Genomic DNA, 25,075 nt, shown 5'->3' with positions numbered 1-25,075 from the left:
CGAGTTTCCAGAGATTCATGGATAGTCTGTTTAGAGATTTAGATTGTGTTTTCAACTACTTGGACGATATCCTTGTCTTCTCACCTGACGACGAAACCCACCAGCGAGATCTCGATGCAGTATTCAAGATACTCCACGAGCATCAACTGAGGGTGTCGCTGGACAAATGCTCATTTTTCCAGACGGAGATCGATTTCCTGGGCCATCGTATCACCGCTCAGGGAGTCCAGCCAGCCCCACACAAGGTGTCAGCAGTCGCTGAATTCGTGCAGCCGACTGATTCGAACGGACTTCGTCGATTCCTGGGCATGATCGGTTTTTATCGGCGGATGATACCTCACTTCGCCGAGCTTGTGTTCCCGCTGACGGAACTTATCAGACTTCATCCAAAAAACAAGCAACTTCCATGGGGAGATGAAGAAACAGAGGCATTTGATAACGCAAAGACAGCGCTAGTAAATGCTACCATGCTAAAGCATCCGTTACCAGTCGGCCAGTCATATCATTTAGTTACCGACGCATCTCTAGTAGCTGTGGGAGCTGCTCTTCATCAGGTGGTTGATGGACAGCCAGTACCAGTAGCATTCTTTTCCAAGAAGCTGAACAGCGCCCAACAGAAATACTCCACATACGATAGGGAATTGCTAGCAGCCTACCTGGCGACCTTACATTTCAAAAATATCATCGACGGGCGACATGTGATCTTATTCACAGATCATAAGCCACTGACCACCGCTTTTCATAGTCAGAAACCAGCAAAGTCTGACAGACAGCAGCGCCACTGGTGCGTGATCACTGAATATGTTGCTGAAGTAGAATACGTCAGAGGGGTGGACAATGTGGTAGCCGATTGTTTGTCTCGTCCAGTAAACGCTATTCGAGTCGATACGCATGACCTGACCTCTCTCGCCGAACAGCAAACGGATGACCCCGAAACAGCTGATTTCAGGCATCGGCTTAAGGCATTTCCGCTCGGCGATGGTCGAGAGATTTGGTGTGACTGCTCGACCGCTCATCCCAGGCCTTTTGTGCCGCGCGCGTCCCGTCGTGCCGTATTCGACAAACTGCACGGTTTGTCACATCCCGGTCAGGGAGCGTCTCAGCGTCTCATAACTGCTCGCTATTTTTGGCCCGACATGAACAAACAGATCAAGGACTGGGTGCGTGAGTGTACATCTTGCCAGGAAGCCAAGGTACACCGCCACACGAAGTCGGCAAACGGTCTTTTTGACGTTCCTTGCGGTCGTTTTGAAATCGTTCACATCGATATCGTCGGTCCTCTCCCGCCGTCTTTCCAAAATGGCCAGCCCTTTTCGTCTCCGTACCGATACCTATTGACATGCATTGACAGGGCAACGCGCTGGATGGAGGCGACCCCGCTAACTGACATCTCAGCTGCGAGTATAGCCGCGGCGTTTCTTGACGTATGGATATCTCGTTTCGGCGTTCCTTTATATGTGGTGACTGACAGAGGAAGTCAATTCGAGTCCGAGCTTTTCAGTCACCTTTCAGCCTTGATAGGTTTCCACCGTTTGCGAACGACTGCATATACGCCACGCTCGAACGGGTTAGTCGAAAGGAGCCACAGGACGCTGAAGGCAGCGATAATGGCACGAAAACAGGAGTGGCTCCAGGCTCTTCCGGTTGTAATGCTTGGGATTCGCGCCCTACCGAACGATTCGGGCTTGTCTTCTTTTACGGCCGTTACGGGTAGTCAGCTTCTGTTCCCCAGAGTCGCAGTGGACGGAGAATCGAGTTCTTCCCGTCATGACTTTATCCGTGAATTGGCCAGACGAATGAATGAGATTGATTTCTGTACTATGTCGGAAGGACATTGCCACGGCAGCAGTGCAAAAGATGTATATATTCCGAAGGACCTAGCAAATTGTTCGCATGTCTGGATACGTGTAGATAGAGTGCGTCGCCCCCTTGAGTCCCCCTACATAGGTCCAATGCGCGTTGTAAAACGGTTCACCAAGTTCTTCATTGTCGAACTAGCCTCTGGTGAAACTGATTCGGTGTCCATCAATCGCCTAAAGCCTGCACGACTGCCCTCTGCTGCCGAGTTCTCTGCCCGTGCCTACAGGGAAGCTGCACGAGAGGAGCCGACAGCCGACTCGCGTAGCAGCCGAGCGACGATGACGACCAGGCTAGACAGCGGCAGTACCCCGACGCGAACACCAAGACGAGTGCGCTTTCGATTGCCACCATCTGCCTCGCTCCGCCCCAACTCCGTAGCGGTTCCGACCCGTCGAGGGGGCCTGCTGCGCGAGCCGCGGGGGCGGAACGGGGCGATACAGTGATGAACACTGAACAGCGACGAACTTGCCGCCGCGCCGGGATGAACTTTGGCCACCGGGCGAACGTTTTACGTGACGAACAGTGTTAACTGGTTTTTGTATGCCTCATGTCTGTATATATGTCATATAGCTCCGCTCTGGGGCGGGAAGTATTGTGGCGCATCTTATGTATATTTTTATGTATATTTTACAGAAACATAATTATTGTTTAAGTTTCGCGAATTATCGATATATCATTCTATCTTGTTTAATTATTATTGATTAATTGCGCTTTGTATGATTCACTTTTATTTTCCCGCCTGTAACCTTAGCAACCACGCGCATTACTTTTATGTCACGAATTTTTATTTGCCTTGAAAATTGAGGTTGCTTTTGTTGTGAATGTTTTTGAGTTGTCTGTCTATAATAGTATGTCCAAGAACTTGCGTTGATCATAACTTACAATATAATTTCTCATCATCAACAAACAATTACTTTTATCGACCCTTGCCTGCCACAATTGGTGACCCCGACGTGATCGTTCTTTATCTTATAACAGTAAATTATTGATCTTCAAGATTTTATTTCTTTATTCAATGTCGACGTCTGTCCTTCGACGCGACATCAAGAATAAGAATGAGGAAATGTCAATCATCGAAACGAAAGCGAAATACGATATTTTCTCAAGCAACAAGAACCATTATCAAACGATCACCTGAAGAATCGCCGGTGGTTTCGAGCCGCGCCGCACCCATGCCGCGCCGCCTCCCTCCGCACCGGCTGATATCAGCGCACCGACCTCAAGCTCGCTTCTCCCAAGAGCGGCTCCGCTGACTTGTGGCCTAACCAAGGTGGATCCAGGCCGCGCTGAGCCACGCCGCCTACTCCACCGCGGTGCTTCTTATCTTCATGCCTACCTATCTACATACCCAAGCGTTCGTCAACGACATGAACCTATACGTCGCCGCGAAACGCAGAACACAAGTCAGCGAGTCGCAAGTCGCCGTCGCCGGAGTTTCCGGGCTGCGCCGTTTTATCGCCGCTCCCGTCCGACGCGGCAGGCGCTGTGCCGCCATTAATAAGAGCTGGTCTGCGCCCATTCTGGCTGACAATTTGTGATCGATTTTTTTTTTTTAGCAATTTACTATACCTTACTTTCTAGCTCCGCTCTGGGGCGGGGAGTGTTGTGGCGAGTTCGTACATACTTCCTTTTATTAGAGGTCTTTGTTCTTATTTTATCACGTCTTATTTGATTCATGTTTATTTTTTTGTCATTGTTGCTGCGCGCGTGAAAAACAATAGTTTTTTTTTTGCTCAGAAAACCGAGTCAACGTGGATGTTGGAAATTGTTTTTAGTTCAGTGTGCGGCCTACTTTCAAACTGCCATGTTCTTTATTTTCATCTCTCAATATAATTTTATCATATTTTATCGATTCGTCTCGGCCGCCACAGGTCAAATTTTGAAGTTGGTTGTTAAGGCCTAAAAAGGTGTCTATCCGATGCAGTTTTTCACGGCGAATCGAATGGTGCTATTTTGTTTCCGTACGAGGTCTAGAACTTCCAAAAAAAATCATTTTTCAAAAATTTTGTGTGTCGTGACGTCATAAAATTTTGAATAACTCCCACATTTTTAAACCGATTCTTCTAAAAATTGGTATGTAGGTGCACATAGACCACTTCTTTGACATATATTCCGGTTTTTTCGATAAACTCAAAATTTTGGATTTTATAAATATTTTCCCAAAAAAAGTCAGTTTTTTGGAAAAATTTAAAAATTTTGGCCAAAATCCAAATTTTCAAAAAATCGAGATAGCCATTTGATAGACAAAGTAGAATCACGTATAACCTTTTTTGTTACGTCTTGATTCCTTTAAAAATGAAGATGTTAGCGGTGTTTGAAATTTTGCCGTTTTTGAGGCGAAAATGGCGAACATGACGTCACTAAAACGTCAATTTCTCAAAAACTTTCCGACGGATTTCGCTCAAATTTTCAGGGAACGTGTCAAATTGATGTATGATAAGGTACTGAAAGTTTGACGTCGCTGGCGTAACGCGTTTAGAAGTTATTGGCGAAAAACGGGAGGGGGGGCAGATTCTGCCCCCCCCATCGGGGCGCGGGTTAAAAAAGTCTAAGTACTCGTGTAACAAAATACCGGGCTGAAAAGTACGACCGCCTACCGCTTGCATTTAGCACATCAGGACGATGAAGAAAGATGTAGGTAACGACGTCCGACGCATTTCTAACATATTGGACATACACCCGAACACAGTATGCACACATCCAAGTCGTATTTTGGCTTGAACAGAGTCTAATCAATCAGCTGCTAATCCCTCAAGCTTCGTACAGTTCTGTTTTTCTTACGAGCTACGATTGGAAAAAGCAGACCTGTCAAGACAGACCCTGCTCTCCCAACGTGAACATATCGCTGGATGTCAAGGAATCCAGCGGTAATCCAGAAATCCTGGATTACGTAAATTCGGAGAGGCGCAAGCTACGACCAACGAGTAGCCTCTACAATCCACATCGATATGCATATCGATGTGAATGTTACGGCCAGCCAATGCGAACAAAAGTAACAACATGACACTTATTTCCATTTCCAAGAGCGCTGTGCGTCGTTGTTTTTCCCCAATTTACCGAATAACATTTACAGAGTAACAATAGTAACGCTGAAATGGTTTCGGGTCGTGCGGCTGAAATGAACTCCTTCTGGGGCCGCACTGAAATTGAGCCCTGTGGGCTGTGGCACCAACCACTGATGAACAGACCATATTGGAAGAGATTGGGTTTGCATTGCGAAACTTGCAAACATGTGGTGCGACTAGGTCCTGAGAGCAGGAAAAAGAGCCGAAAAACAGTAAAACACATCGCCAAAAATAACAGAAAACAATTTAAAAAATAAGTACCGATTAAAAAAGTTTTCCATTTCATAAGTAGGTATCCTAAGCAATATCGAATATCCTAAGCATTCAATTAATTTAGGTCCGTGCCGTCCGATTCCTCTGATCAATCCTCAGGAATCACATTGATCCTTGAGGCCTTCAGCCGGGCTGGACGGTCACCACTCACCATCACCCGACTTTAGTAACCCCCATTGGGCTATGCCCCTGTTTGGTGGCGCGACCGTGAAACTACATAGACGGGTTCATATTCAACGGCACACCACGGTGACCGCCCAGAGTCGAGCCCAGGTCAATGTCTCCCCTTAAATCCTATTAGCCGTTTTCACGACGGCCATCTGGTACACATTTGGTGCACATCTGGTGCAGACAGGTGCAGATTTGGTCAAATCAGGTTCAGTGTGTCTCTTAGTAGCTATCAGCTAGGGTTGCACTATTTGCTTATATGCCTGCGTTGTCATATTATCAGAGAGTATCATCGATCAAAACACTGAAATAAATTCATAAAATAAAGATATTTGCTGTTAAAGAAATTAGGTGCAGATTTGGTCAAATCAGGTGCACTCGCCGGAAAGCCCGTCGTGAAAACGGCTATTATCCTTCCGAATCACTAAAGTCTGATCCATATCAAGCTTGCAGTCGGAGTTTCTTCGGCAGGTCGCTCCTCCGCTCAAGAATTTGCGTCTTAAAATGTAAGAGCTGTATATACATAAATCACGTACTGCTTTTAGCAGGTCACTTCGGCCTGCAAGCTTGAAACGGAACAGAGTACCAGTATAGCGCCTTTTGGGGCGACTAACGGAGCGAGCGAGAGGGTGAGCCTTGCGCGTGCGAAATTTCGAGGGGGTACCTCCAACTGACTTGTGCACGGCACCCTACTAACCGGTCTCTAGCGATGTGCCAAATTTGAGCACAATCGGCCCAGCCGTTCTCGAGATCTGGAAGCGGCACCCTGCACGTGCGCACGTGCAGAATAGGTCCCAACTGACTTGTGCACGGCACCTTACTAACTGGTCCCTAATCGTGTACCAAATTTGAGCGCCATCGGTCCAGCCGTTCTCGAGATCTGGAATCGACCCCTGCACGTGCGCACGTGCAGCAGCACCCCAACTGTGGCACATGGATATGCAGTGCCTAGTGGGTGCCTACCTACATGCCAACTTTCAGCGCAATCGGCCAAGTAGTTACCGAGATATTGCAACAATTACAAAACTGACACCTCTTCGTTTTGCGCGTGGCACGTGCATAAGGGGTCACCCACATGCATCGGGAATAGTCCAATACTTGGTAGAAGGAATGAAGCTACCCTACAAAAATTACCCCGTGTAAATCGGTCAAGTGGTTGCTGAGATATAAGCCTCGCAAAAGCGTCCGCACGGCCGGCCGGCCGGCCGGCCGCTCATACTCAGAAATATATATTAACACATGGTTTCCCGTGTGTAAATGGTTTTAACGCACGACGTGGATGGGTTGGAGCACGAGTGCGTTAATGCACGAGTGAAAAGAGTGCATTAACGCACGAGTGCTCCATTCCATCCACGAGTGCGTTAAAACCATTTATGCACGGAAACCATGTGTTAAACTAATTAATACATGCTTAACGGTGCGAATTTGAATTAAAATTAAACTTAGTCCATGACACTAAAAGGGCCTTTTATGGAATTCTTAGAATAAAGTCAATGACCCTTCCGAAAAACTTCAGTCGAGAAAGTCATCACTGCACGCGCGTGCACCAATTTAAATTGGTGCACGGCTACCTTCGAATTAACGCACGGTTAATCCCCAGTGAACGCACCGTAAAGTATGTATTAATTTCCGTTAATCTAAGGAAAGACTACGCTCGCTCCGTAATCATTTTACTCTAACCAGTTATCTTCGCCACAGTACCTATTATTGTTAAGACCATGGTGGAGGCTAAATTTCAGATTGTTGTCAGCAAATACATCTATAATCACTCAATATAATCACTCCTTATAAATACAATATAACTCCTAACAAATACAATATAATCACTCCTTTCAGAGTCATCTGAGGCTACCTGAGCTTATGTAATGGCCTTGAGCTTGACCATTTCCTACATGCCGGGGTATGTCTTAAGCACAGCACGAGCCGGGCAGTAAAACTATGACCAAGAAACTGTCGGTGTCAAAATGCGCCATGTTATTTGATAGGCCGGGCAGTAAACAAAGTTTACTGCCCGGGTTTACTGCCCAGGGCAATGACCTCTAAACTATTGTTTATCGCATTAGCCCAGTGGTATAATTGATAGGGAGTGTATAATTGACATCATTATTGCATGATATTTGCCTCGTAAAATTAAAAAACTAACATTTTTTTGGTAAACAATATCTGCTCTGCTCATCAAGGGTTTTGAAATATTTCGTACAAAAGTTTGTAGTCCTTTCCTCGAAACAAACATGTAAAATATGGTAAAATATAATGTATTTCACGAAGTTTAGCCAAAGGGTATCAACAACGTACGACTACATGAATAAAGTAAAGATTCTTGCAAAAGCACTGAAAAATTCACGTTTAATCACTAGGAATATTATACTTTCTTCTTGTTCTTATGTCTTGGCAAATCATTCATGTATTACCTATGTTCTTTGGATATTCACTTGTTGTGCCATTCTGAGTTGATGTTTTCAGACGCGATTCTTTTTGAAGTAAGGAGTTTTGATGCATTTTCTTCTATAAATTTTCTTTAAAGCTTTATCCACAGCAGTAGCGCAATCACTGTTAGGAAATTATGGACAAAACAATCGTATAAAAGTGTCACCAAAACCTGTCGAAACTAATTAGCAGGTATGCAGCCTGCGGCATGTAGGAAAATATATTCCTGCCCGGGGCCGGGATGATTCAATAAATGTCACCGAGGTTTTTTAGCGAAAACTCCGAGGGCCGTTAGGCCCGAGGTGATTTTGCTAAAAAAAAGCGAGGTGACATTTATTGAATTCCCGGCCTTAGGGCTGGAAGGTGTTTCCCATACCTGCCAAAAAGCTCACAACTATATGATAGCGACGTCAGCAGCCGTGTGGTTCAACGTGTTTAACCACACCCCTTGAACCACACGGCTGGTAATATTAAAGCATTGCATTAAACTTTGAAAAGTGTGGTACAGTGCACGTGCCGTTTAAATGCCTGGATGTCTCGATTTAATCATGCAATGTAGCAGGTATGGGAAAAATCTTACTGACCTCAGCCTTGCCTCAGCCGTACGAAATTATTTGGAAACTCGGCTTGCAAAATTTGACTCCGGCCCTCGTGCTCCGCACTCGGGCCTCCGTCAATTTTGCAAACCTCGTTTCCAAATAATTTCGTCGGCCCGGTCAGTAATATATATTCCAAGCCGGTTCATTTAGGGTGCGTTCGGAGAGGCAGATTCCCGGGGAATATTCCACGCCGGCATGAAATTTCCGCCGAATGTGCCGTTCGGAGAGCGATTCCCGGGGAAAGTTCCGCGGAATGGACGCGGAAAGCGCGGAATCTAAAAAGCATCTCACGCGTCGTTCCCGTCAAGATGGCGGCGCCCATCGGTATGCTCGAGTGAGTATATTATTGAATATAAATGGATATTTCTTGCGTTTGTTTCCACCCTGATCAGTTTTATTGCAAATCCAACAATTGATAATGCTTACTCAGTTGCGGAAGCAATGAAAACGATAATTTTAAGTGTTGTGTTGTGTGTGTTTGGGGTGGGGGGGGGGGGGGGGGCACAGTACAGATGGGACTTTTTGAAAATAATTGTGATTTTTCTTAGTTGTTCTTTCTTCAAGAGCTTCATTCTTATTACATCTTGCCATAGATGTAGCGTTCTAAATAACCAAATAACCCAAACAAAATCCCACGAACTCAACTTGGCGCAGTAGCGGCGATCCTTGAAATTGGCGGTATGGAATGTCCCTCTCCGAACGCAACACGGGGAATTTTCACGATGACGGGGAATATTCCGCGCTCTCCGAACGCACCCTTAATTTCCACTCGCCTTCACCATACAAACGTGCTGGCACTTATTTGCTTAAAAACTTTGTTTTGCAAAAAAAAATTAAAGCCGACTTAGGGGATATTTGCCTATTGTAACCGTGTATGACATTACTCTTTGGCATTAATTCTACTCTCTCGTGGAAATCAGCATGCTCGATTTTCTATTTTCCCACGCTATCTTCATTAACCCGCGCCGTGCTGGGGGGGGGGCGTTTTTACGCCCCCCCCCTCAGGTTTTTCGCGAATATCTCAAAAACGGCGGCGCGCAGCGCCGCCGTTTTTGGTACACGTGTTCCTACATCATTTCCGCACATGTTGTGAAAATTTCAGACCTAGGCCGTTCAAGGTCAGGTCACCAGGTCACGTCAAGTGACCTTACCTCAGAAAAAGTTCAAAGGCTCGCTATAGCTACACCGACTGAACGATCACTTTGAAACTTTCAGCGATTGATATGAGTAACAGTATGTATAAAATGTATATCTCGGATTTTTGATATCTGTGACCTAAGGTCAGGTCAATTTTGCGACCTCTCCATTATAAGTCAATGGGAGAAAATTGAAATGCGCCTCTTTTGGACGAATATCGTTCAAAACGCTCTCAAACATCGGTTCATAGGTAAACATGACACACTGAATAGGAAAAATGCACCTGTGACCCCTCTGTGTGCCCCTGAGGTCATCTCAGGTCATGAACGGTCGCCAGCAGTTTTTTGGCTATAACTTTTGATAGAGACGTGCTAGAGCGGTGAAAACACGTCAGATGTGTTCAGCTCGACGATACGGATCGACTGATATGCAACATGACCCTTTTCGGTCAGGTCATGACCTTGACCTGAGGTCAAATTTTCAAAATGACCTTTCAAGGTCAACGAATAGTTCATTCGACGCGTCTCGACGAGAGGAACACGATGCTGGCAAAAGTAATGTCATGGCGCTTATGAGTCAAAAGATATTGACGAAAAAACGTTTTTTGTAAAAACGGCTATTTTTGGAGTTTTTGCCCTCTGGAGGCTAAACCGTTGACCTGAGGTCAAATCTGAGAACATTACTCAGAAAGGTCTGTAAAAGGGCTATCGAATGCGCTTTTCCGCGGCGCTGTAGCTCTATCGGTTCCCGAGATAGCCGTTGGCAGTTTCCAAAATGTTGAAATAGTCAACATTTTACCTTTGGTGACCTCTGGTGACCTGACCTTTGACCTGACCCAAAAAATGACCGAAGTGTTTTCGTCTTTATTTTTGACGCTCTTTCGATTGCCGCTTACCGCGTGTCGCTACGTGGCCCAGGAGCCGAGTTAGATGGGGGGGCGTGAAAACGCCCCCCCCCCCAGCACTCGGCGGAAAGTTCAGGCCACCAGCACGGCGCGGGTTAACCCGCGCCCTGCTGGGGGGGGGGGGGGTGTTTGAACACCTCCCTTGTGGTTTTTCACTAATATCTCAAAAACGGCGGCGCGGAGCGCCGCCGTTTTTGGTACACCTTATCATACATCAATTCTACACATGTTGTAAAAATTTCAGACCAAGGTCATTCAAGGTCAGGTCACCAGGTCACTTGAAGTGACCTCACCTCATAAAAAGTTTCAATGTCTGCCATAGCTACACCGAGTGACCGATCGCTTTAAAACTTTCAGCGATTGATGAGGGTAACGGTACCTATAAAATGTATATCTCGGAATTTTAATATTGGTGACCTAAGGTCAGGTCAGTTTTGCGACCTCCCCATATAAGTCAATGGGAGAATGGCAAGTAAATGGCGAAGTACTTGTATGAACAGCACTATGACATATATATGTTTTCAAATATAACCTTATGTTCAATGATTGCGGAATGCAAAAGGTTCCAAAATTAACCCGGCACCGCCTGGGCTATTTCCGTACCCACATCAGCCTGGGGGGGGGTCGGATCCGACCCCCCCCCCCCTGTTATCTCGAGAACCAATGGTCGTATCGAGCCCCGCGAGGCGGCGTTCGAAAGGTCTCTACGAGACCTTCCCAAAGCACTCTTAAGATTTTAAGATTGAGGTCAACTTTCGGGTCAAGGTCAGGTCAAAGGTCAAATTCAGGGGTTTTGCATGATTAGGCTTACGGACAGCGGAATCGATAGCTGCTGCTCGAAACTCACCACAAATGACCTCAAAGACCTAGTGAAGGTACCATGTGCGTATAGGGGTCATACTAAGTACGGGTCAAGGTCAGGTCAGGTCACGAAAGGTCACGGTTTTCACTTTCTGCTACATGGGCGTGCGACACATGTTTTATGGCTTATTTTTGACGCCAAATCCGATGGTAATGGTTATATGTGACCCCAAGTCACTGTGCTGGTGATAAGTGTGCATTGAAAGCATAAAAAATCGTTTATACCATACATAACTAAACGAGGGCTAAGAAAAAACGTCAATTTTTCAACTTTTTATTTTTGACATAAAAATGCACTTTTCTAGACTAGCTTTGTCCCAGGAATCTAGTGGTGCCATTTGTTTTCACATGCGATGTTCAGAAAAGCCTCTAATTCGCGAAAATGCTGATGACGTCACCGTGCCCTATGCATGTTGGAGCTATTTTTTACAATTTGGGGGTCAAAAATCAAGATAGAAAGTTGAAATTTGGGACATCTAATGTTCTAATAGAGCTCTATAACATATATTCCGGTTTTTTGGAAATTCTCAAAATTTTGGATTTTATTAGCTGTTTTCTAAAAAATATAGTTTTTTGAATTTTTAGGGGTGAAAAACGCATTTTATGGAAAATCCGAGATAGCCATTTTAAAGAACTCGTTGAGCTGCGTCTTTTCATGTCCTTAATTTGCAATTTGCTTAAAACCTCGATTTTTGGCGATTTTTTAAACATTTACCATTTTTTGACTGAAAACGCCATGTAGTTACATCACTAAAATCGATATAGCTCAGAAATTTTTGAAAATTTTTTCTTAAAAATTGCACAGGAGACGTCAAATTGATGGGGGAGAAGGTATGCGAAGTTTCAAGTTGATAGCGCAAGCGGTTCATGAGTTATTCGAGAAAAACGGAGGGGGGGGGGTCGGATCCGACCCCCCCCCCAGGCGGTCGCGGGTTAATTACAAAATTAATTTTGTTACCTTTTGCATTCCGCAATCATTGAACATAAGGCTATATTTGAAAACATATCAATGGGAGAAAATTGAAATGGGCCTCTTTTGGACGAAAGACATTATAAACACTCCCAAACACTGAATTACAAGTGGTTTAGACACACTGAACATGAAAATGGTGTCCGTGACCCCTGTTTATGCCCCTGAGATCATCTCAGGTCACGAATGGTGTCTAGCAGTTTTTCGCAAATAACTTTTGATAGAGGCATGCTAGAGCGGTGAAAACGCCTTAGATGTCTTCAGCTCGACGATACGGATCGACTGATATGCAACATGACCCTTAACGGTCAGGTCATGGCCTTGACCTAAGGTCAAATTTTCAAATTGACCTTTCAAGGTAAAGTTATAGTTCATTCGATGCGTCTTGACGAGAGGAACACGATGCCGGTAAAAGTAAGCTCGTACAAGGCTTGGGTCAAAAGTTATTGCAGAAAACTGTTTTCGAAAAAAATCGGCTATTTTTGCAGTTTTTGCCCCCTGCAGGCAAAACCGTTGACGTTAGGTCAAATCTGAGAGAATTACTCAGAAAGGGCGTTAATAGGGCTATCGAATGCGCTTTTCCGCGGCGCTGTAGCTCTATTGGTTCCCGAGTTATGCGTTGGCTTCCTGGAAATTGTCGACATTTGACCTGGAAATCGGCGAAATTTTGCCTTCAATGACCTCTGGTGACCTGACCTTTGACCTGACCAAAAAATTGACCGAAGTGATTTCGTCATTATTTTTGGCGCTCTTTCGAACGCCGCCTTCCGCGTATCGCTAGGTGGCCCAGGAGCCGAGTTAGAAGGGGGTGTTCAAACACCCCCAGCAGGGCGTGGAAATCCAGGACCCCCAGCCGGGCGCGGGTTAAGATGCCAAAAGCGCAAAGAGCCGTCTCCCCTCCCAACTCTCTGTGTATACTCGTATTTGAAGACTGCACCGTCTACCATTGGTCACAAGGCTGCTCGTATCCAGGCTACCGTTCTGCCTCTCTAACGCCAGCCCAACGCTACAGAACACGGTCGGTCGCTCGGTCGATGGACGCACCTCCCTGAGCAGTTGGTCTCCGACCGCCGTCATGGTCAGACGCCCCGGACGGCACCGTCACCTCCCGGAGGCCGTGAGCCTGCTGTCGACGATCATGATGATGCCGCTTCTGATGTTGATAGTGACCGACCCGACGCTGCTTTTAGCAGAAGGTCTGACAACAAACATTACCTATGAAAATACAATAACTGTGAACAATACCTATGAAAAGGATGTTGCCAGAGGCGAAAATACATTATCTCACCTACCGACGGAGGCGCTGGACATGTTGAAGAGCAGGGAGATGACGCTGCCGTCCTCGTTCTACCAGTTCGCCGGTATTGCCACCGGTCAGCAGCTGCTCCCGGAGGCGGCGCGTTTCGCCACGTTTCCGGCCGACTCGACCTGTCAGTGCCAGCACCGATGTCTGGCCGAGCTGCGGTGTCTGGGCTTCGAGTTCGACTGGGCGGCCGGCAGCTGCGCCCTCACCGACGTGCTGCTGTGGGCCGGTGAGAGCCGGCTGAGTGTGGACGGCTGGAGCGGCGGCCGGCGGCGCGGCGTCAGCTGGCTGGGCCAGCCGTGCGCCTCAGACGCCGAGTGCCGCCTGCTGGTGGCCGGCGGCGCGCACTGCAGCCACCAGGAGGCCGCTCTGCCGGGCAGCTGCCAGTGCGGGCCCGGCTGGCGGCCGGACGGACCGCTGGTCTGCCATCGCGACGGCGGCCGCTGGGTGCCGCTGACCAGCACGCTGCTGGTCGGCCAGCCGCTGCGCCGGCAGCAGCAGCCCACGCTGGCCGAGTGTCAGCGGGCGTGCAGCCGCGCCGTCGACTGCTGGGCGGTGGAGTTCAGCGCCGGCCAGTGCGTCCAGTGGCCGGCCGCCGAGCAGCAGCCCAGTGCCGAGCCGCTCCCCGCCGTCATCAGCTACGTGTGGCAGTTTGACCGCGACGACGGTAGCCCTCCGGAAGGCTACGACGACCTGGCCGGATCCTGGCTGAGGCTCACCGACACTTACGCATTCGCCACTGACGCTGCCAATGCCTGTCTCCACCTGGGTGGAATAACCTACGTTCCCAGGCAGACAGACGCTCTTAAGACCGTCTTTGAAACTTACAGTATCCAGGGTGTTTATAAGTTTGGAATCGGCATCAACGAACGCGCCGAGGAGGGTTATTTCGTCACTGTGGATGGCGACGAGTTCAACACCTCATCGGCGTTTTGGTACCCCTCTCAGCCGGATAACGGAAACGATGAGGATTGCGTGGCGTCCGGCTTTGGCGGCTGGACACTCCACGACGTCGGCTGCGAGCTCGCCCTGCCCCAGCTGTGCGAGTTTGTGGGCGACGATCTGCTGGCGGAGGCTCCGGAGCCGCTGCAGCATCCGGCCACCTCCAGCGGCGAGCAGACGGCCTGGTGGAGCTACGACCTGGGCGCCCGGCGGCTGGTCACGCGCCTGCTCTACGTGGCCGGCGCGCAGACGGGAGACGTGCTGTGGACAGAGCTGCGCGTCGGCTCTCGGCCCGACGACTGGGCCGACGCGCCGCTCTGTCACCGCCAGCTGGGCACCTTCGTGGCGGCCGGGTTCTCGCGCCGGTTCACGTGCCACGTGCCGCTGGCCGGCCGCTACGTGCACGTGCGTCAGGAGAACAACCTCACCCATCCCCAGTGGCAGAGTATCGCCGCGTTCGGAACGCGCTACGAGGACTGGATGTGAGCCGTCGGTTGCCGGGAGATTGTTCTTTAAAGGTAGTGTGCCAGCTTTCCTGGACCGTATGGAGTTAATGGCCCAGATAAGGAGAACCGGATTTTTAGAACTTATCCATACCTTCAAAACTCGTGGAAACGTCTTAAATTCTTCAAATTTTGAGTACCCCAGTGCGAAATTCGCCCCGACGGGTTGTCGGTCGTACCCCAACCACATTTCACACCACTATGAACAATAAATGCACACACTGAAATCGCTATTACCGATATGCTCATCCAATCAAGTTTCGATAAACCCGTTCATCATCAGCTCCTGCGGTTTCGAACACGCCTGTTAGGTGGTGCGGTAGACCGCGCCCAAAGCCAGGGCCCCGGTAACGTGAGGTAGCCGAGTCAGGGCAGCGTGCGCTGACCCAAGCCGGAGCCGCGCGCCCTCCCGGTGTCATGTGATAGCCCGGGGCTGCCCGCGGGGATGCGGTAGACCGCGCCCAAAGCTGCGGCCCCGGCTTGGGTCAGCGCACGCTGCCCCGACTCGGCTACCTCACGTTACCGGGGCCCTGGCTTTGGGCGCGGCTTCTGCTCATACTTTGTGGTGCGGTGGTGGTGCGTCGGGCTGCGCGCTCTGACTTCGGCCAAGAAAAATGCGTCAGCTGATCATTGTCATTTCTGCCACTTGCGTGTGGTGAAATGGGGTCATAACTTATGAGACGGCTTTTTCATATCAATTATTTTACATAAAATCATATTTCAAACCATAAATAATGTTCGACAGCCAAATAAAAGAAACAATACCAATACAGGCTTACAGTTTAAGGCTCGACATTGTGTTGTCTACGATTAGACAGCTGATAACTCATTCCCGTACGTCGTATGGTCGTAACACTATAATGACCTTTGCTTATTGTCACATGTGCGCCGCATTTGCGATTGTTGCCGACGCCTGTTTGCAGGTGAGCCCACTACAGTTGTTATACATATCTAAAAACCGATAAACTTTTAGGCGAAAAAGGCACTATTCCAGGCCCATTTTTGATTTTTTTGCGATATTAGGTAAAAACAGAAGCTTCTTATCCTAGGAAAAATAAAATGGGAAATCTTTCAAAGGTGGCACACTACCTTTAAAGGCGAACCCACGAAGATCGTAAAGAAAGATCCGCACCTCCTATGCATAAAAACAATTTTAGCAGCACAAACAAAGCGTAGAGGCAGAGTTCTCTTCAATCTATCACGTTTTCAAGCAACACATACACTTTTATTGCTGTATACGCTTTTATCACTTTTATCTTATTGCTGTACACTTTTATGATAATAGCTGCTGTATGCACCTACTTTTATCGTCCAACCATATTATTGATAATAGGCAGGCGTAATTATCAGCGTAATTATTTTAACACGGACCCACCTGGACACTGAGACACGGTCACAAAAATTACACTGAAACGTTTCGGTGACCTATCTTTTAGCCAATACCGACCGATCGAGAAACACGGAATACAATGTCAGTAGACAAAGGCGAGCTAGAACATACCTAAGCGGGTCGAAAGACTAGCATTTCTCAGTTCCGCACATTAACTTTATCTATAGCTTATTACTTGCCTAATCGATCGAGAAAAACGTAGGCAGGCACGTTTACGCAGTTATTGGATAACAAGTACAAAAGCATCCGACTTAAGTTTTGTCCCCCCCCCCCCCCCACGTACTTGGCGTAACCGTTCCAAACCTTTAATTTAGATTTTTAATGTTTATTTTTCTTTTCCTCCAACGTTTGACACAGTGATTATGCGACCTTTGCGTATTCGGACTCGGGAAAATGTTAATTACACTGGTGAGTGAATGCAGTGGTGAATTACGAGTGAACATTCCAGTCCACTTTCGAAAATCCTTCGTCGATGCTGGACTGATGTTAGAGAAGTCGTCTTAGATCAATATTGCGTGTATAGCTCACAACTGGGCACAGCGAAAGTGGCGTCATGTTCGGGTGTCTTGAGTGAATTGCACATATGTACCTAGATTAGACCTTTCAATACGCGTTTGACCTAAGCCGCAATAGTTTAACCTAGGGAATCCGTTCTGGTGGCAAACTTTCAGGAGGTCCGAGGAAGCATCTGGGGCCATCACCTGAACAATTTTAACCGCCTTACAGACGACGATATGCGGCTAGGCTGCTTCAATATTTCCAACCTAGCGCCGAGATTGTGATGAATTTCAGCGCAAATTTCAGCGTAACATTGCAGCGCACTACCCTGTGGACTTGTCCTCCTCATGGGGCGTGTCCTCAGCTGTCGACGACGTATCCTGCTCCGCCCTTGACCGTTTATAATGTGCCGTCAAGGCTCAGTATTTACGCTGACCTCCTGCAGTTTGTTGGACAGTCAATACCGTGTAGTTATGTGGGTGTAACTCATCGTTCGGATGCGGTTCATTGTGCCATAAATTCAATCATCTGTTAGTGTTCATGCAGAAATAAGGGAAGTAAGCTGTAAGGGTATAGCTAGGCTAGGTCTCCTTGGTCGCATCTTTAATGGGCAGCTAAGCTATAGCCGTCAGTCGACCTTCCAAGTGCATTAGACACTACGAATCTAAAGAAAAATGATGTATGATTCATGAACTTAACATGCATGCAGGTGATCAGCACTGCGATACTGGTTCAATATTGCTGCAGGCTGCGCATTAAATGTAGACTAGATGTCAGGACCAGATATTGCAACAATAGTCATGTCAGCACTTAACGTGGTGTGAAATATGCTGAATAACGCTCATGCTGGATGGGTATGAATCCTCGCTGAATGATAAAATGAATGCCTTCAATGAGAGTAGGTAATTTCCCCGATTCGCCGATTGACGTTCATTTGTTTTATCTCTTGACGAGACTGAGAGGCAGTAATAGCCGGTAAGTATATTGCGAATGTCCTCATTCATTCATATTACATATACATTAAGAGTATGAGTATGAGTTTTAATAGTCTAGATGCGTGTAGTTTGGGATAGCACCGAATAAGAAAAAGAGAGTTGATTACCTATTTTGTTTTCACATTGTTATAGTTAGAATCTTCAAGAAGGTCACGAAGGATGCCTCAGGAAACAGAGAGCCGGGCCCTGAAAAACTCCACTCCAAAGACTAAGACAGAATGGATAAAACTACAAGGACCTCGATAAGATCCGACGTTTTAGGCCCCGAGGCGTACCAGGACTACATAAGTAACCATCTGTCTGGCGTATGGGAGGAAATATGAGATGAAAATTGAAAACCTTTTTGGTATCTTATCAGCAATCGCATCATGCTGCGATTCATAAGCATCTCACCGTGTGCGTGTTTGGCCTTGTGTCGATTGCTCCCGCTGCCACCGTCACCAGTACCAGTAAGATCACCAGCTCCGTCACCAGAGCGGAGCACAGCCTGTGGCTCAGTCACCACATGGTCACCAGTTCCACGCCCTCACTAGCGCAGTCACCAATGTTGACCACCGTTCTGCACCACTTTTTCACCACACTACACGCCACCCCAGACGTGGGACACTGGTGTCACCCAGACGTGTACCCAGTGCTAGACCAGAGGCTCTGCTACCGCACTCTCCCCGGCGCAACAGCTGAGTGACTGGGCGGCGGTCCTCCGACCCGACATCTCCGCCGCTCCCCCTCTGATGGTCCCGCTCTAAAGCGCCGGCCGATCGAACGCGCCGCCAGCGCCTCTGGCGGGAGGCAGCGTAACTACACGGCTCTGCGGGCTCCGTCCAAATGGGAGATGAGGTTTGGGATGATCATGTACGGCAAGGTTAAGGTAGGTGCAACTTGACGGCACTCAACCCATCTTGCCTCTTCCCTCGACACTCTGAGACATAAGACATCCGTAAGACACTTGTCTTTAAAACAGACACATCCGAATCGTCTAATCTTATAAACATAGGATTGGTAAACGGTATACGACGTTTACACGACCGTTTATACCACTATGACGGTACCACTATGACTTTGCTGCCACTACCACTATATCATGGTACCACTATGACGATCGCCGAGTCAGCTGTGTCGACGAGGCCGACGTTCTGGGCGAGGGACACCAGAAAACCGGCCACATTTTCTTCTACCTCTACAAAGACCTATGCAACCAAGTGGTCAGCGTAGAGGGAGCCGGCGGGTCGCTGTGACCGCCGCGCCAGGCTCTGACTTCTGAGCGGCACCGGCGGTGGACCGACCCCGACCGCCCCCTTTCGTATGAGTGTATGTGCGTCCATGTGTGCGTGCGCGTGCGCGTGTATGTGATCGTGAATGTTGATAAAACATGACTGACTGATTCTTGCCAGTGATTATCATGTCGCGTGTGACAAATATAAATTCCCACTCGAGGAATCTTACAGACTTCCGTACTTCTATTCCTATTTCATATAACTAAGGGCCCTTTTGTTTCACCCGCTTTTCAGGGCACTCGTTCTGATCGTATTCAACATTACTTTTCGGGGTATTTCGTATGTAAGTATAGGTAGGTATTTGCCTCTTCAGTGGTAGATTAGGATTGTCTTTATAGGATAAGGTATTAAGATAATTAGATTATTAGATTATTGCCCATTTACTAGAGGCCGTAAATTGGAAAGAAGGTATGGCAGACGGCAGTTTCCTTCTTCCAAAATAGGTATCATCGCCTAAATAGAAAAATGCTACAATTTCCTTATCGCCCAATGACAAATGCCATTAAAAGAAATAGACATGAACGACAGTTTCATTTATAAAAGTACCGTGGAAATACTGTCTCTTATCAATTCTTATTCGCGGCATTTGGCCTTGGAAACAAACAAACTTCCGTCCCAAACAGGTGGGCCTAGTCATTGAGACGCCACATTCGATAGCCGATTGATACTATTCTACCAATCCCCATCCTCTCAGCAGTCAGCACCATACGTTCTCAATAAACCAGTGGATCTAACCAACCAAAGCAAACAATTGTCCGCCGCATAAGTGCCTGTACACACAAAAAAAAATATTAACACCGTTAGCGGTGTAATTGCACAGTACATATCTGAGCACTTGAGGAAAGTTAATTTAGTCCCTTCCCCGCTTAAATTACTCGCGCTTCTAAATGAACACCAGGAAGAAGGTAATAGAACACTGTTAGGAGGGTTGGATGTTTTACTACATGTACTACATGTAGTACATGTACTACATGTAGTACATGTAGTACAGGGTGTCCCATAAGTTCCTTCTCACCTAAATTTTTCTTTTAGAGGCTCTCTTATTTAAAGCCACGCTTAATTTATTTTGTAACTGAGCTTTTGGGGTTGCCATGGCAACTGTGAATGTGCTCCACGGTAACTAATTCGTCTAGACAAAATATTTTTTGCCAGAGAGTTCACTTCCTGTGGAGACGGCTTACGCCGCAACATAGAGGTCTCCGATACGGGAACGTCTCGGTATTTAGTCCGCACTGGGCCATTCACAACGGCTGAGGGTGATTGAGACCATCCAGTATGTAGCCAATGTCTGTCGCTAACTGGACGCACAGTCAACAAGTGACGTCGATGATTTGTCGGGAGTCAATCGCTGCAAGTTTATGCTCTTTTTTTGTCAGCTTTCACGAGTGAGCCATGTGGCCAAAACTGTGTGGCGCTAAAATGGCCGTCAAAAGGGTCTTAGCGTTAGAAAGTTGGTAAACATGCTTTTCAGGATGCATTACCAGCTGTCTAAGAGTATCATTTCAGGGTACCTAACTCAAGGTGACTTAAGCTCTACTTACCGGAGGGCTCAAAACAGTCAAAAACGTCTTAAAATGGCCAAACATGTGTTTCGTTATGCCTGAGGCTAACAAAACTGGAGGGCCGATGACATCAATGTGGTCATCTGGACTACCTAGTCCGTGCTCGAGATAAAACACCCGTCCAAATCCCAAAACGGTCCCATATGGGCGACGGAAAAGGCCTTTGTGTCATCCCGCTTTATTCCTATACAAAAGGCCATGGTCACGGTAATGTGGGGTAATATGCGTCCAGACACTGATCACGTTGCGATTGATACTCCAGAAACAGTCTTGGGACGCAGAATGCTTCTCCAAGAAGATCTAGGAGGAGTTTCAGCTTTCTAGCTTAAAGGCCGGAACACAGCTTTTCAGCTCGCAAATCGCGTCTCGCTTCTCCCATTGCAATGCATGGCATATTTTCAGCTCCCAACACGCAGGTCGTCTCGCTTTTACGCCGCGAAATCACGCCGGATCCTGCTCGGAAAACGCGAGCGAAACGCGAGCGAAACGCAAGCAAAATCAGTCCGGCGCGAGTTGCAAGCTGAAAAGTTGAATCTGTTTCAACTTTTCAGCTTCTCTGCTCGCGAAATGCAAGCGAAATAGCGTCAGTAACCATGGAAACCAAATAAAGCACCTTGGCTTACGGCAATTTTAACTAAATACCGGCGTGGCCTCCTGCTTCCAGCACATCGGTATTCATTTGATTGACAATTTGATACGTACAACGTATAAAATTGTTTAGTTTTTATATTTCGATGTTTAAAGAAATCTTAACACGTAGGTATATTGTACTGCGGTCAACATAAAATGAGGAATCCGTAGGAATTTTTTTTTTCTCAAAAATCTCCCCTTCGTAATTTTCTTCAAAATCAGTAAAACATACCTAAATTTGATTAGAAAATGGTAACTTTTACTTCCGTTCGAAAAATTATATGCCTGGCATGTAGAATTCCGGCTGTAGACAAATTTTGACATTGTGGTCCCATTGCTTAGGATGTTCAGCGTTTCAAATAGTAATTTCATGTATTTCCGTAAAACCATAACGACTTTGTAGACAAAACTTTTCAGAGTGGCAATGCGGGGTAATTTTGCCGGTGCTAGTGGAACAGCTTTGACGGTGCTCTCAAGATTGCTAAGCTGGAACGGCCGACTTGATAAGAGTAGCGGCGAAACACCTTCAATTAAGGGGGGGGGGCACTGCCCATTCTTTCCATGCAACACCCATAGGGCTAATGTTAAAATGGCAAAATCAAGGGGGCACGGTGCCCCGGTGCCCCCCCCCCCCGTCCCCGGTTCCGCCACCTATGTAACGATAAGGTCGTCGTACCGAGCTGGTTGGGTTTATAGCCGTTGGCGGTGGCATTGCGGCACAGTCTGTCTCCTAGGGGCTCATCAAGACACTGCGCAAAGCAGCACGACGAAGTTGCTAGGGCTCTGCTCAAACCAAACTGATAGTCACATCTCCAGCTAGTAAACACTATTAACAACTCGGTTGCAGACATCGGAGGCCTATGAGATGTGAGGATTTGAGACTGAGTTGAGTTATTTCTTTGATTGCTAAGAATTTTTTAATTGAAATTAGTCGATTATTTCCTTACTAGAATAAACAGTTAACGTTTTTCTCACCACAAAAAATGCAAATGTTTGATTTAGCAGTGTACCTATGCTAAGGAAGCACATTTTCAGTTGTGCAGGAAAATGCTGAAATAAGACCTGAGTCAAAATCATTCGAAGATAAGTCTCGACATTGAGTCAGCCTAAAAATGCGTAAAAGACACATGTCATTGCTGGCGCTGAAGCTGACTTGCCCGTAGCATAAAACCCAGGCCTCAAATTAACACCGGCCAAATTGCTCTACCCCACCGCACAGTGTGGCCAAACGCCAGATTAGCGCGAATTTAATCAAAAAATGAATTTTGGAATTTTGACTTTTTATAACGATCAGTCGATAGGAAATTGTCCAAAGTATGTTAATATCACAATACTTTGGTTCAATGTCTTCCTTTCGGTGTCCAAAAAGCTAGCTAAAGTGGACATACGCAGTGCCGGTCGCGGCTGTGCTGAAATCGTCGAAAACCCGCGTCATGTTTACAACACATTTCGGGGTAATTGTCGGAAAGGTTTGGAAATAGGGGAAAGTGGGGTATGACGGGCATGTTAGTTTTGCGGGTCTGTACCTCTGAAGTCTTTTCTTCGATTGCTTCACCAATTTAGCACAACCATCTTCAGGCATTTTTCTTTCAGTGCCCCTTTGACACCTAAGGTCTAAATCCAATACTTTTCAATTGAGAGTGTTTTTAGCAAGACCCTGCAAAAACCCGTCTTACCCCACCGGGGAGGGTAAGACGGGCACTGATGTTGGGGCAAGACGGGCACAACGTTAGTTTGAACTTCTTTACATATTTACTGCCGAATAATTATGCTAATACATCTTACACATCTGGCTTTTGATCTTACAGTCAATATTGTAAGGTTCGTAGCATCGCACGGCTACTTATAGGCGTAATGGTATTGATCGATGTAATGAAAAAATTAAACAAATTCAAAGCTGTCTATTTAAATAATTTCGATGGAAATGCGTTGCAAATGATGTAGAACAGCGTAAGTTAGCTTAAAATAACAATATCAGATGGTTTGCATTCCTTTCATCATTGTTGCCCGTCTTACCCCATTCGGCTGCCAATAAGGATATCACACCGCCTCCGGGCACCAAATTAAAGGATTCATTCGCCAGCATACACATTTGGATGACACCCTAAGACGAAACTCTCATCAAATTTCCAAAACAAAATATGAAACAGCGAGGTCAGAAAACACTACGAAACACGATAGTTCTGCTTAGAGTGCAAGGCACGTTTTTAGCTTTTCCACAATTTTTCAAAAACTATTTAAGATGCGTACCTCTGCCTTCACCTCACAGCAAAGAACCACACGGCCGATTACCAACCACAACAAGAGGTTGCTAGCGCCAACGGTTTGGGCTAGAGGGCCGGTGCCCGTCTTTCCTACCCCGCCCGTCTTACCCCACTTTCCCCTAATTGGAGTGGCATATGACTACTGAGCCTATATTTGATAGCATACCCGAATTCTATAGGTATCCTTGGACTAACCGATGAGTTATACTCATTTGAAAATGACCTTTTCAAACATCCCCTGAAAACACTGTCCATCTTAAAAACGTAGAGATATAAGAAAATGGCCAAAAAACTCCACGCCAAATCTACCATGAGAAGATTCGCCACACTTTTCTTGACATGATCCATTCAAGAAACCCTGCCCCAACTTGCCCCCCGGCATTTGGCTCAGCTTTGAACGTATCGGGTTGGCCCGCCCGGGGAGGTCCGGCTACAGGGTGGGCGCGGCGGCGGCTCCGTAACGTTACGTAGATGGCTCAACCGCTGTATTTCTGACTTGTTATATTGCAGAATACGGTCGCCAATGAATACATCTTGACAATTTTTCAACCCTCGCCCATATAGGGGGTGAGGGTGGGGGTCGAAAGGACCCCTCTCGGTTTTTCGCAAAAAGCTCATGTAAAAAGCGGCCGATCGCGACGAAACTTTCAGTACCCTCGAGTTTATCAATTTTACACCTACCCATTAAATTTCACGACCCTGACCCCAATGACCTTTGACCTGTGACCTATTTCTCGAGACCATGTTTGGCCGGAAGCGCGATTGGGCGTATGTTTGCTTGCATTGGCCGCGCGTTTGCAGTCTTTTCGTGGTTTCAAGCGTCTAAACATGTGATATTATGATGTTGGTCCCATGCATTATGGTCGGTGTCAAGATCACTTGAAGGTCAGGTCAGTTCAATGACCTTTGACGACCTCGGTTCACTTTTTTTAGTTTTACATGCTTCCAGGCTAGTCTTTGGAGCTGATTTCGAATTAAGTAACCATTTGAACATTTAGGAAGAAGTTTTGGTGCCTTCGTAACATGCAACGAAGCTGTCACTGGCGGTTGACACCTATTAATTATGAATACCCGGCAGGACTGGTTGGCCTGACCTGACGTGACCCGACCTACGTTAGCGGCTAGCAGAACACCAATACGGGCGAGGGTTAATGACATGAAGGTGCTTATGGTGTAAGTCTTTGTTTTTACTCCAATTGCTGAGGTTCAGTCCTATCGGCGCGTGTATTTCAGCAACCATCTACCGATTCATGTGCTTCACCAGGAACACTCACATAGAAACATAATTAGATGTTGATTTTTTTCAAACAAACTTTGGACAATCATAAGAATTTACCAGAGAAATGATGGGAATTTCGTAAACGATTCCTCCTCCTAACATGCCCATTATTGCTGGGACCCACAATTTTATGCCTCTTATTTGCGGTAAAATTCAGGATTTCGTAATCAG

The 25,075-nt window shown here is 46.9% G+C and overlaps 1 protein-coding gene across 1 annotated transcript in view; it reads right to left on the bottom strand.

The window, feature by feature from the left end:
• The window catches only part of LOC122391906, a 47,756-nt gene extending 29,178 nt beyond the window's left edge, over positions 1-18,578 (bottom strand). Inside the window, exon 1 of the mRNA XM_043386253.1 lies at positions 18,289-18,578. The gene's annotated coding sequence lies outside the window, so the exon portion shown is untranslated. The remainder of the gene's footprint in view (positions 1-18,288) is intronic.
• Positions 18,579-25,075: the final 6,497 nt, after the last annotated feature.

The sequence above is a fragment of the Amphibalanus amphitrite genome, unplaced genomic scaffold (genome assembly GCF_019059575.1).
Source record: "Amphibalanus amphitrite isolate SeventyFive unplaced genomic scaffold, NRLGWU_Aamphi_draft 000022F_arrow, whole genome shotgun sequence".
Lineage (NCBI taxonomy): Eukaryota > Metazoa > Arthropoda > Thecostraca > Balanomorpha > Balanidae > Amphibalanus > Amphibalanus amphitrite.
This window is presented reverse-complemented; position numbering and strand designations above follow the sequence as displayed.